General features: G+C 45.0%; 1 long non-coding RNA gene across 1 annotated transcript; it reads right to left on the reverse strand.

The window, feature by feature from the left end:
* Positions 1–467: 467 nt before the first annotated feature.
* On the reverse strand, positions 468–5,851 carry LOC119877854. Its single transcript, XR_005383490.1, has 3 exons — positions 5,731–5,851; positions 2,338–2,555; positions 468–694 (listed from the first exon to the last, which is right to left on the reverse strand). It is a non-coding gene; the product is annotated as an uncharacterized LOC119877854 (long non-coding RNA).
* Between the last annotated feature and the right edge of the window lie 6,773 nt (positions 5,852–12,624).

Here is a 12,624-nt window from a genome sequence, read left to right on the forward strand (position 1 = left end):
CCTTCACATCCTTTTATTCACATCTTTCTCATTAAGTAGAAGAGCTAGATTTAAAAATTACTCTTCTATTTGAAGTTGCATGTATTCATTTAAAATATTCTTTTTTTAACAAGATTTTTTTTAAAGATTTTTATTTATTTATTCATAGACACACAGAGAAAGAGGCAGAGACACAGGCAGAGGGAGAAGCAGGCTCCATGCAGGTAGCCCAATGTGGGACTCGATCCCGGGTCCCCAGGATCACACCCCAGGCTGCAGGCGGCGCCAAACCGCTGCGCCACCAGGGCTGCCCCATTTAAAGTATTCTTATTGACATTCATAATAACAAGTGTATTTTATTTTATTTTATTTTATTTATTTATTTTTTATGATAGTCACAGAGAGAGACAGAGAGGCAGAGACACAGGCAGAGGGAGAAGCAGGCTCCATGCACCGGGAGCCCGACGTGGGACTCCATCCCGGGTCTCCAGGATCGCGCCCTGGGCCAAAGGCAGGCGCCAAACCGCTGCGCCACCCAGGGATCCCTATTTTATAAGATCTTCTAAGCTCTTTATTACAAAATTGTCCTTTAATTTTTCCTGTGAAATAAAGCCTTGTTCTAATTTGTGTCAGACCAGACTCCTGCTGGTCTTCCCCAGTGACTGGGCCCAGAGCGCTTATCCATGTGATGTAGGCCAGGCCTTGAGAATTTCTCCTGAAAAGACCAAAGGAGGGAAAGATGAAGTTAGGAACCCCTTAACCCCTTCCAAGTCACATCCAAATTCAGATTGAGTTGCCACATTTCTGACCTTACTACTCAATGAAGCCAGATTTTTAAAAAATGCCTTTTACTTAATGGCCATGGTATGCAAAGGTTCACCCACAAACAAGGCAAGGTCCCCAACTATTGTGAAAGGGCAGAATGTGGAAATGGCTGCAGGACTCAACTCAACCAGGGACTGTGCATTCTGTGCTGCAACATCAAAGCAAGATCAATAAGTCCAGGGCAAATACGGTTGAATCCTGGGATGATGTAAAATGCCAGTGGGTGAGCAGGTGCCTAGTAGGGACCAGAGCCCATGAGAGTCAGCAGTTGGCACCAGCCCTGGGACGGCAAAGAGGGTCAAAAATGAGGAATAACATTCGCTCATCCTGCCAACCCAGAGCAAACACAGTGTAAACACCTACCCATACATTTCCTTTTTACTAGGTCTCCCTTCCAGAACAAAGTATAAGCTATAAAGGGTTGCAAGCAAGTTGGGAAATACTAGGCTTCTCTACCATAGGATTTCTGGGTGCCTCTAACCTAATAAAATATGTTGAGGATTTACAAAAAGGGAATGCCACCAGTGGTGTCCACATGTCCGTGGCCACTGAACCCTTCCCCAAAAGGCCATCTCATGCAGCTGGAATGCCCAAGCATGCACTCTACAAAATGTTGAACCAGATAGGCTCATGGGGCCCCGAGGATAAATGAACCAAGAAGTCCACCCTTGAGAGTAGAAAAGCATCTAAATTGGCCATGGAAACTTCCATGGCCAGAGGATCCTATAGCCCAGGAATTCCTTAAAATTGTGTTGGATTTCCCACGCTAAGGCAGATCACCCCAGGCTGGTAACAAATTCCATCTCCAAAGGGGGATGCTGGGTTGCCCTGTGTAAGCTCATGAGTCAGTTCCAGAATGTCACAGGAGCTCTGTGGCAGTCAACAAGCATTTTCAGGAGTGCATGTTCTTCTTAATGTTCTTACTTTTGGGGTGTGAGATAGTAGGCTAAAATGATGGCACCCAAAAAGACATGTCCGTGCCCTAATCCCTGGAACCTGTGAATGTTATCTTATTTGGAAAAGCAGTCTTTACAGGTGTGATTAAGTCAAGGCTCTTGAAATGAGAAGACCATCCTGCATTATCCAGGTGGAGCAAAAATGCAATGACGGGTGTCCTTATAAGAGCGAGGCAGAGAGAGATTTGGGACGTGGAGAGGAGAAAGCCACCTGAAGACGGAGACAGAGGCTGGGGTGGTGCAGCCACAGCCAGGTGCATCCGGAGCCACCAGAAACTGGAAGAGGCGAGGAATGGATTCTCCTCCAGCCTCTGTAGGAAACGTGACCCTCCCAACACCTCGATTTCAGACTTTTACTCCCCGAACTCTGAAATGATACATTTCTGCTTTTTGAAGCTATTCCACTTGTGGTAATTCATTACGGCAGCCACAGAAAACTAAAACAGTGGTTAGGGAATATCTGCGCTCACCACCGGGGTCAGCCTCAGCATGGACTTGCTGAGGTTGCAGCCACTCTAGCCCTGTCTCCGGTTTCCTGGCTTGAAACGTACATTTTCCAATCTGACTGGCTCCTCACCTGCAATTGTGTCATTGCCCTAAACTGAGGCTCTCCCTTAGAGGTTTTATGGCACCATATAGGGAATCCAAAGGAATCTTTAGGAACTGCCACCTCTCCCTCCTGTATTTATGGAAAGCATTACGCTCGGGAGTGGAAATTCTTCTGTCTCTCTCGTGTGTCTCCGTTACCATGGAACGTTTACGGAGCAGGTTTTCAGTGGAATGTGCTGTTAGACCCTGGAGATAAGCAGATCAGGCAGATCAAAGACTTTCCTCCTGTCCCTGAAAAAGTTACCATTGAATTCAGAAGCTCTTTCTAGGTTTACTGGGTAAGAACCACAACCTCACTTGGGTAACCCAGGGAACAACTTCCATTCTGTTTAGGTGTAATTGAAGTCTAACTAGAACTTCTCAATTTCTTAGGTTCAAATATTGTTTAAGAATATTTTATTTATTTATTTGAGAGAGACGGAGAGGGCGTGAGCAGGGTTAGGGGCAGGAGAGAGAGAAGCAGTTGCCCCACTGAGCCAGGAGCCTAATGGGGGACTCAATCCCAGGACCCTGAGATTGTGACCTGAGCCAGTCAGACGCTTCACTGGCTGAGCCACCCAGGCACCCCTAAATCTTCTTTCTGAGCATTAAAGCATATGACAGACATGTTGTTTGTTTGTGAGGTTCCCCTTCCTCTTTGTCTCCTGGCAACAAGATCTACCTCGCTCACTTGCACTCTCCCTTTTTTAAAGTAAGCTCTACATCCAAGGCCCATGAGGGCTTGAACTCACAGTGGGGGGATCAGGAGTCACATGCTCTACTGACTGAGCCAGCAGCAGGCCCCCCCTAGATCTGCCTGTCTTTTAGAGAACTGCTCTTGCATCACCCCAGAGTTCTTAGGGAGTTGGCAGGCTCACCACCAGCTCATTCCCCTTTTCCTCCTTTGCCCCTGGAAAGGGCACAATCTAGTCTGGACAAATGATGCCCACAGGACTGCGCCTCTACTGCCCTTCAGTACATTCACCACCCATCCTCTGACCCCACTCTGAGTCCAGGTTTCTGACACCTTGGTTTGCAATTACATCTATAGTTTGCATATTGATCTCCACAGTACTCTTAAATTTTTGACCAATCATTCAGAAGCTCTGAATAACATCTAACATTGACTGAGCACTTGCTGAGTGCCAGGCCCTGTCCAATGAACTTGTCCAATAATATCTCATTCAAATCTCAACACCCCCTATGAGATAAGAGCTGCAGAGGAGAAGACTCAGATTCGGTGAGTTACCCAGGTCTGACATAACTGAGGTGACGCACTCAGCGTCTGAATCCAGAGCTAGTGCAGGAAATACATCAGGAGACTGGAGTCCCCATCAGAGGTGCTCCTGCTCCCTGTACTGCTGAGTTCATGTGGGGTTTAACCTCACCCACTACTTTCCTGCCTGTGTACTCCGTGTCCCACTTCTCCGGGGGTGGCCCTCACAGCTGTGTCTCTATACTACACAGTGCCTTATCTCCTCGTGAATTAGACCATGGGGACCATGCTCTTGACGTGTCTAACATCTAGTTATTTTTTTTTAATTTATTTTTTATTGGTGTTCAATTTACTAACATACAGAATAACCCCCAGTGCCCGTCACCCATTCACTCCCACCCCCCGCCCTCCTCCCCTTCTACCACCCCTAGTTCGTTTCCCAGAGTTAGCAGTCTTTACGTTCTGTCTCCCTTTCTGATATTTCCCACACATTTCTTCTCCCTTCCCTTATATTCCCTTTCACTATTATTTATATTCCCCACATGAATGAGAACATATAATGTTTGTCCTTCTCCGACTGACTTACTTCACTCAGCATAATACCCTCCAGTTCCATCCACGTTGAAGCAAATGGTGGGTATTGGTCGTTTCTAATGGCTGAGGAATATTCCATTGTATACATAGACCACATCTTCTTTATCCATTCATCTTTCGTTGGACACCGAGGCTCCTTCCACAGTTTGGCTATCGTGGCCATTGCTGCTATAAACATCGGGGTGCAGGTGTCCCGGGGTTTCATTGCATTTGTATCTTTGGGGTAAATCCCCAACAGTGCAATTGCTGGGTCGTAGGGCAGGTCTATTTTTAACTGTTTGAGGAACCTCCACACAGTTTTCCAGAGTGGAGCAGCCAGGAGGGGCTCGGGCGGCGGCTCCGCAGAGGGGGCTGCGCGGCCCCGGGAGCAGCTCGGAGGGGCTCGGGCAGAGGAAGAGGCTCCGTGCAGAGGGGCCTGCGCGGTTCCAGGAGCAGCTCAGAGGGGCTTGGGCGGCAGCTCCGCGGAGGGGGCTGCGCGGCCCGGAGCGCGAATCCATCTAGTTATTCACAGAGAGACTCACTACATGAATGGACAACGGCCTACTCATAGAGGATGATAGAACTGTAACCCCCCATCTGCTGCAACCAGCCCAGGAAGCCAAACTTTAACCCCTGTAGCAATTGGCCTAGAAAGATCAGCACTTAATCAATAGCTGTCAGCTTCTCTAACTTTGGGTCCCACTTCCAATCTAGGATCAACGAGAGAAAGCCAAATATGCGTCAGTAACTGATCAAGTAGGATGCCTGCCTCTAGGATCCCCATGCCAGCAGCCTCCACACAGAGCATGTCTGAAGGCTTCTTTTTTGCATTATAAAGCTTCCCCGCTCCTCTGCCTGCCTGAGTGTCTGCCAAACACGGGATGGTGGCTGACTCCATTTGTACAGTAAGCTCTGAATAAATAGCCTTTGCTTTTCTCATTTGGGTGGTCTTTGTTTATTTCCACATCATTTCAGCTTTTAACTGGTCTTAAGTCTTTCTCTTCATGCCCTGCCCATCCCTGCCCTTCAGAAAACCTCTGGGGCTCCTAGGTGGCTCAGTTGGTTAAGCATCTGCCTTTGGGTGAAGTCATGATCTTGGGGTCCTGGGTTCGAGCACCAAATCAAGAGAGTTGGGCTCCCTGCTCAGCGGGGGGGCGGGGGTCCTGCTTCTCCCTCTACTTCTGCTCCTCCTGCTTGTGCTCTCTAGCTCACTCACTCTCTCAAATAAATAAAATCTTTAAAAAAAAAAAGAAAAGAAAAGGAAAGGAAACCCATCACCATTCCCTCTGGCCTGTCCTTCAGCCTCAAATCTGTCCCATTTTTGTAGCAGTAACCCCGAGCATGCCTTTTCTTGGCAATGACTCATCAGTTTCTTCATCAGGCTACTCTCTTCCATGGCAAGTGAGACCTCCAATCACTGCTTGACACCCACAGAGGCTCATTTTAGCAGTTGCCATGGCAATAGATACACACACACACACACACACACACACACACACACACACACACGGAAAGCAGCTCAAAGCAGCCCAGGAGGGACCTGCCTGCCTTTCAGTCTGCCCTGCTCAACCCCCCTCATCTCCTTGCACCCACCCCACACCTCCCAGAATGAAAACTGGGTGGGAGGGAGAATTGTCCATGTCAGTCACTCTTGGGTCCTTGTCTAGCACATCCCCCACATTGGCTCTTAATCATTGGCGTCACTTAGTTGTGCAGCCTGGACTGTGTTGCCTAGCAACAAAATAACAAACAAGGTAAATCGAATCTCCATTGAATCTGCGTGAATGGCTCCGTAACAGGAACCTGCTGTTAGTGCTGCGGTCCCAAGGTGGGGGTGGGGCTAAACTTTTTAAATGTAGGATTAACACATTCAGTAAAAAGTGGGCAAAGCTTAAGTGTACATCTTGATAACTTGTAACCAACACCCAGAACAGGTTATAGTGTATTTCCAGGACTGCACAGAATTCCCTCCTGTCCTTCCCACTCAATACTCACTCCCTAGGGACATGAATGTGACTTCCATCACCATCAATCTGTTCTGCTTTTGAACTTCATAGGAATGGAATCAGACAGGGTGGACCATTTGTGTCTGATTTATTTCACTCATCATTAAGCCAGGGAGGTTTCCCCATTGTGTGTGTGATTCCCTCTACTCTCAGCAACGGAACTGTCAGGGCTTTGAGCTTTGTCTGCCTCCTGGCTTCTCTGCCTCACCTTCGCCACTGAAACTCCTGATGGATGTCCATTTGAACCCAACCCAAGCTCACCAAGCCTCTTTGTAGGCTCTTGCTCATCTCAGCAAGTGGCTGGGGCTGCCGTAGCCTCCTGACCTGTTTTTCCCCATCAATCAGTGTGGCTGAGACCCTGCCTCCCTTGCTCCTACGCAGCCTGAATTAGGGCATCACAGGGCCCAGGCGGCCCAGACAGCAGTAGGCATCAGAATCCTGTCTGCTCCAGATAGTTTCATTCCTTTCCAGTTAGTTCAACTTTTAATTTCTTAAACTGCTTATTTTGAAACAACGTTACAGAAAAGTTGCAATGATAGTGCAGATTCTTCTATACATTTCATCCACATTCTGCAAGTGTTAATATTTTGAACATTTGCTTTACCATTCTTTCTCTCCTGAATAATTTGTGTACATTAATTTTTCTAAACTGTTCGAGAGAGTATATTGTAGACATTGTGCCTCTTTGCCCCTAAATACTTCACTGTATGTTTCAATAATTTTAGGATATTTTCTTACATAACCACAGTACATTTATCAAAATGAGGAAAGGGGCACCTAGATGGCTGAATTGGTTTAGCCTCCCACTCTTGATTTTGGCTCAGGTCATGATCTCAGGGGCATGAGATTGAGCCCCACATCTGGCTCTGAGCTCAGGGAGGATTCTGCTTGGGATCCTCTCTCTTTCTCCATCCCACCGCCCACTCATGCTCTCTCTCTTTAAATAAAATCTTTGAAAAAAAAAAAAAAAAGAGGCGGGACACCTGGGTGGCTCAGTGGTTGAGCATCTGCCTTCAGCCCAGGGCCTGATCCTAGAGACCTGGGGTCGAGTCCCACATCGGGCTCCCTGCATGGAGCCTGCTTCTCCCCCTGCCTGTGTCTCTGCCTCTCTCTCTCTCTCTCTGTCTGTCTGTCATGAATAAATAAATAAAATCTTTAAAAAATAAATAAATAAATAAATAAATAAATAAATAAGGAAATTAACATTGGCATACTGGCATTATATAATTATAACCCTTATACACATTCTGCCAATCAGCTACTGATGTGTTTGTGAAAGTTTCAGGATTTTTCAAATTACTTTTTATTATGGTAAAATATATATCGCATAAAATTTACCATTTTAACATTGATTTTAAAATATTTTCAATAATTAAAAAAAAAGTTTTTACTTTAATTCCAGTTAGTTAACACACAGTGCTGTATTAGTTTCAGGTGTACAGTAATAGTGATTCAATACTTCCATACATCACTAGGTGCTCATCACAACAGGTCCACTCCTTCATCCCCAGCACCTATTTCCTCTACCCCTAACCACTCCCCTCTGTAACCATCAGTTTCTTCTCCATAGCTAGGGGTCTGTTTCTTGGTTTTCTTCTTTCTCTCTCTCTCTTTTTTCCCCTTTGCTCATTTGTTTTGTTTCTTAAATTCCACATATGAGTGATATCATATGGTATTTGTCTTTCTCTGCCTTATTCCACTTAGATTATACTCTTTACCTTATCCATGTGGTTGCACGGGTCTTGAAATGGCAAGATTTCACTCTTTTTTATGACTAAATAATATTTCATTCTATCTATCTTTTTTTTTAGTACTGTGGTTTATTAATTATCATATTTGAACTGATACATAAAACCAGAATTTCAATGTGTTAATCTCCAAAGAGAAATACAATAATAAGAAGTTCAGTTACTTGATATTATTTGCTAAGTTAATTATGTAGTTTGATTTTTTAAAATAAGTTGCCATCCATAAAACAAGGGAATAAAATTAGTTGACTCTCAGACTACTAGGAACATTTCTTGTCCTTGGGACTGTCCATGGATGGATCTTTCTTCTTAGTAACTTGAATGTGCCCACTTGGATTCATCTGAAGGGCCAGTAACTTAGTTAAGTCTTTGTTGGTTTTTATTTGCCTTTTGGTTCTACTGTTCCTTGGCCTTCTCTTTCCTTATGTGGTCTTCTCACAGCTCTCTTTATATGTTGGTTTCAGGTCTGCCAGATTTCTTCCATGTATACCATTTTTTGAAAGAAGAGTATATACATGAGACAGCAGTTCTACATTGGCCTTATCTAGAGGAGTAGCAGCATTTTCTTTCTGGAAAAAGTTTACTTTTTTCAACAACTACAATTCCTGTCTTTAGAAATGGGCAAGCATGAGTAATACTTAATGTTTGCCATCTCAAGCATTCTTTCCTGTGACCCCACTGTGCAAGGAAGCCAGGAGATCAGGCATTTAAACTGACTCTACATTTGGCTTCTTAAATAGTTGTACATCTATGTCTTCTTTCAATTCATATCTCAAAAAAAAAAAAAAAAAAAGGGATCCCTGGGTGGCGCAGCGGTTTGGCGCCTGCCTTTGGCCCAGGGCGTGATCCTGGAGAACCGGGATCGAATCCCACATCAGGCTCCCGGTGCATGGAGCCTGCTTCTCCCTCTGCCTATGTCTCTGCCTCTCTATCTCTCTCTCTCTCTCTGTGACTATCATAAATAAATAAAAATTAAAAAAAAAATTCATATCTCAAATGGAACTACAATACATGAGTACAGATAGACCAAGGAAAACAGTTCACCAACATCAAAGTTAGACACATTTGTGAACACAATTTTTTTGACAGGCATCCTAGTTTGGATTATAATGCTGATAAAAACAACAGCAGACCAAACTAACAACAAAATAGTCTATGTGTAGCCTGCTGAAGGATTTGCACTAGTTAGGAGACTATCTCTGTCCTTATCATCAATACACTGCATATAAAAGCTGCCATCCTTCTCTAGTGTCGGATCGCCTCATACAAGAGTTAACTTATAAAAGATTACAAGTAGAATGGGCCAAGGTGTTTCCCTAAGGGAGGTGTGGGTTACTCTAAAAGATGATGCAGGTTTTTCAATGATAATATAAGGAATACATGGAACAAAACAACAAAGATTTTCCTCTTCCTTTTTTTTTTTTTGATTGTTCACAGATCTATCTTTTTTTTAAGATTTTATTTATTCATTCATGAAAGACACAGAGAGAGAGAGGCAGACATAGGCAGAGAGAGAGCAGGCCCCATGCTCTCAGGGAGAGCTGATGTGGAGCTATCAGTGACCCTGATGTGGGACCCAGGTCTCCAGGATCACACCCTGGGCTGAAGGCAGGCACTCAACCACTGAGCCACCCAGGCATTCTATCTATTATCTATCTATCTATCTATCTATCTATCTATCTATCTATCTATCTATCATCTATCTATCTATCTCATCTTTTTTAGCCATTCATCAATTGATGGACATCTGGCCTGCTTCCATATCTTAACTATTGTAAATAACACTGCTAGAAGCATAAGGATGCGTACTTCTCATTGAATTAGTGTTTTTGTATTCTTTGGGTAAATATCCAGTAGTGTGATTATTGGATGGCAGGGTAGTTCTATTTTTAACCTTTTGAGGAGCTTCCATACTGTTTTCCACAGTGGCTGCACCAGTTTGCATTTCCACCAACAGTGCATGAGTGTTCCTTTTCCTCCACATTTTTGCCAATAGCTGTTGTCCTTTGCAACCACTTTTAAGTGTACAATCCATGGCATTAAACACATTCACAATGCTGTGCAACCATTACCACTGTCTTAGTCCATTTGGGCTGTGATGACAAAGATACCATAGACCAGGGTGCCTATAAACAACAGACATTTATTTCCTCATAGTTCTAGAGGCTGGTGCCTGCAGATAAGGTGTCTGGTGAGGATGCTTCTTGGTTCATAGATGGTGGTCTTTCAACAAGTTTCATTCACGTTTGTTGCATGACTAATGTCCTTTATTTATTTATTTTTAAAGATTTTATTTATTTATTCATGAGAGACACAGAGAGAGAGAGGCAGAGACACAGGCAGAGGGAGAAGCTGGTCCCATGCAGGGAGCCTGATGCGGGACTCGATCCTCGGTCTCCAGGATCAAGCTTTGGGCTGAAGGCGGCCCTAAACCCCTGAGCCACCCAGGCTGCCCGACTAATGTCCTTTATAAGGAAAGGGGGAAAATACCATTTTTCCTGGCCCAGGATTCAATGCTGAACCTATAGAGCATTTAAGTTCTATCATGCCTCTTTAATCTCTTTTAATAAGGGATAATTTTGTATCTTTCTTTGTTGTTCATGACATTGGCATTTTTAAAGGATACAGGCCAGTTATTTTGTAAAAATACCTTTCATTTTGATCTGTTTGATATTGCCTCACAAATTGAGGTTTTGAGTTTTTGGCAGGAGCAGCACTGAGTGACATGCCCTTCTGTGGCATCATGTCAGAGGCTCATGTTGTGAATGTGTCCCATTACTGGTGATGCTAATTTTGATCACTTGGCTAAGATGACTGCCAGGTTTCTCCACTGTAAAGTTATTATTTTCCCTTTTATAGTTCATACCCTGTGAGGAGTGAGATTGTATACAAATCCTGTTTTTCATTAAACTTTCACCCACTGTTTCAGCATCCATTGATGATTCTCTCTGACACAATTACTGCTATGGTGGCAAATGGTATTTCTAATTCCATGATTCATTCAACATTTATTCTCTGATATTCCACCATAGGAAAGAGCTTTCTCTTCTCCCCAATTATTTTTTCATTTATATAATTATATCAGTAGGCATTTGTGGATTTTTACTTTAGACTATTATTGCAATAGAATAAAATGAGAATTGCCATAATTCAGTACTATCATTATTGTTGGTCAAATTATCCCAGATTTGCCCAAAGGGAGCTCCTCAAAGCTAACTGTCTTCGGTTCTTTTGATAAGTTCCTATTATTCTTTGAGCACTTCCTCGCTGTCTGGCAGGATTACAGGACTGGTTTCATCTGTATCTTTCCATCTGAGCCCTAAAATTAGTCATTTATCCAAGGATCTCTGGTTTCCTTTAATGGAGAATTATATTGAGGACCCCAGATCTGGGTGTTGGATAAGCTTCAAGACCGTCTTAGCTGGTAGAGTTTCTGAGGCGTCTTCACCTGGACATACCAGCATTAGCTGCATGACACTTTCACTCTTTGCAAGTGCCTTTACATACTAGTTCCTATTCTCAGTTGACTGCTAAATTATAGACATTGAAAATTATGATTTTTTTCTGGGTAGTGGGTTACAATTGATTTCTTTTCTTTAAATGTATGTATTCATATATTATTTTCTTGTTGCTGCTGTAACAAATGATCACGAACTTGGTAGCTTAAAACAGGACCAATTTATTATCTTACATTCATAGAGGTCAGAAGTCTGAGATGGGCTTCACTACCCTGTCCTGGAATCAGGGTGTTTGTAGGACTGAGTTCTTCCTGGGGACTCAAGGGCAAAAGCTCTTTCCTTGCCTTTTCCACCTTCTAGAAGCTGCCAGCCTTCAGTGACTTGTATCCCTTCCATCTTCAAAGCTAGCAACCGTATGGCTGGGACCTCCGTTTCTGTGGTCACATCTACTTCTTTTGACTCTGCTTCTCCTGCCCTCTCTTCCCTGTGATCACACTGGGCCCACTCAGGTAATCCAGGATAATCTCCCATCTTCAGAACCTTAACTAATCACACTCACGACACTTTGTGTGGGTCTGTGTGTGCCACCCAGCATATTTACAGTTTCTAGGGATTGCGGGGTGGACATCTGCAGAGGGCCACTACACAACCATAATGTATTTTATATATTGTTAAATCATGAACATGAATTCTGTTGCTAATAACAGAAACAGTTACAAGAAAGAAGGCCCAGATGGACAGGGGCCCCCTTGCTCCCCCCTGGGACTCTTGCTGGCGTGTCCACCAGCTCCTGAATCATCCCTGCCATTTGGCTGGACGACAGCAGAGGTAGCAAGGTGTGACAAGGTGTCTGAGCTGGCCTCCAAGGAGAGGCCCCAGGATCACCTCTCGGGCAAATGGCTCCAGACTGGGCGGGGCTCTCCTTCCAAGCCCCAGCTCCCAGGGCCAGCACCCCTCCTCTTCTGGTCTCTGAGATTCCTCCCTCTCGCACGCATTTTAGAGGCAAAAGCAGGACACCCTGAGGTCGCGGGCCGCGGTTCCCCCTCGAGCAGGTGCGCCGCAGGTCGACGGTGTGGCCTGCGCGTCTTGGCCGCCCCCGTGGGTCCCCACGCCTGGGCGTCCTCCCCGGCGCCGCCCTCCCGCCCCGCGCGCGGCGCCCACCCGGCCCGCAGGGTCCCGCGTGTCCCGGGCGCGCCTCGCCTGCCCCCGCCCCCCCCCGGCTCCGGGCCGCCCGGTTTCTGCTTCTCCCGCGAACCTCCGAGTCCCTACTGCGGG

The sequence above is a fragment of the Canis lupus genome, chromosome 34 (assembly GCF_011100685.1).
Source record: "Canis lupus familiaris isolate Mischka breed German Shepherd chromosome 34, alternate assembly UU_Cfam_GSD_1.0, whole genome shotgun sequence".
NCBI classification, from domain to species: Eukaryota; Metazoa; Chordata; class Mammalia; order Carnivora; family Canidae; genus Canis; species Canis lupus.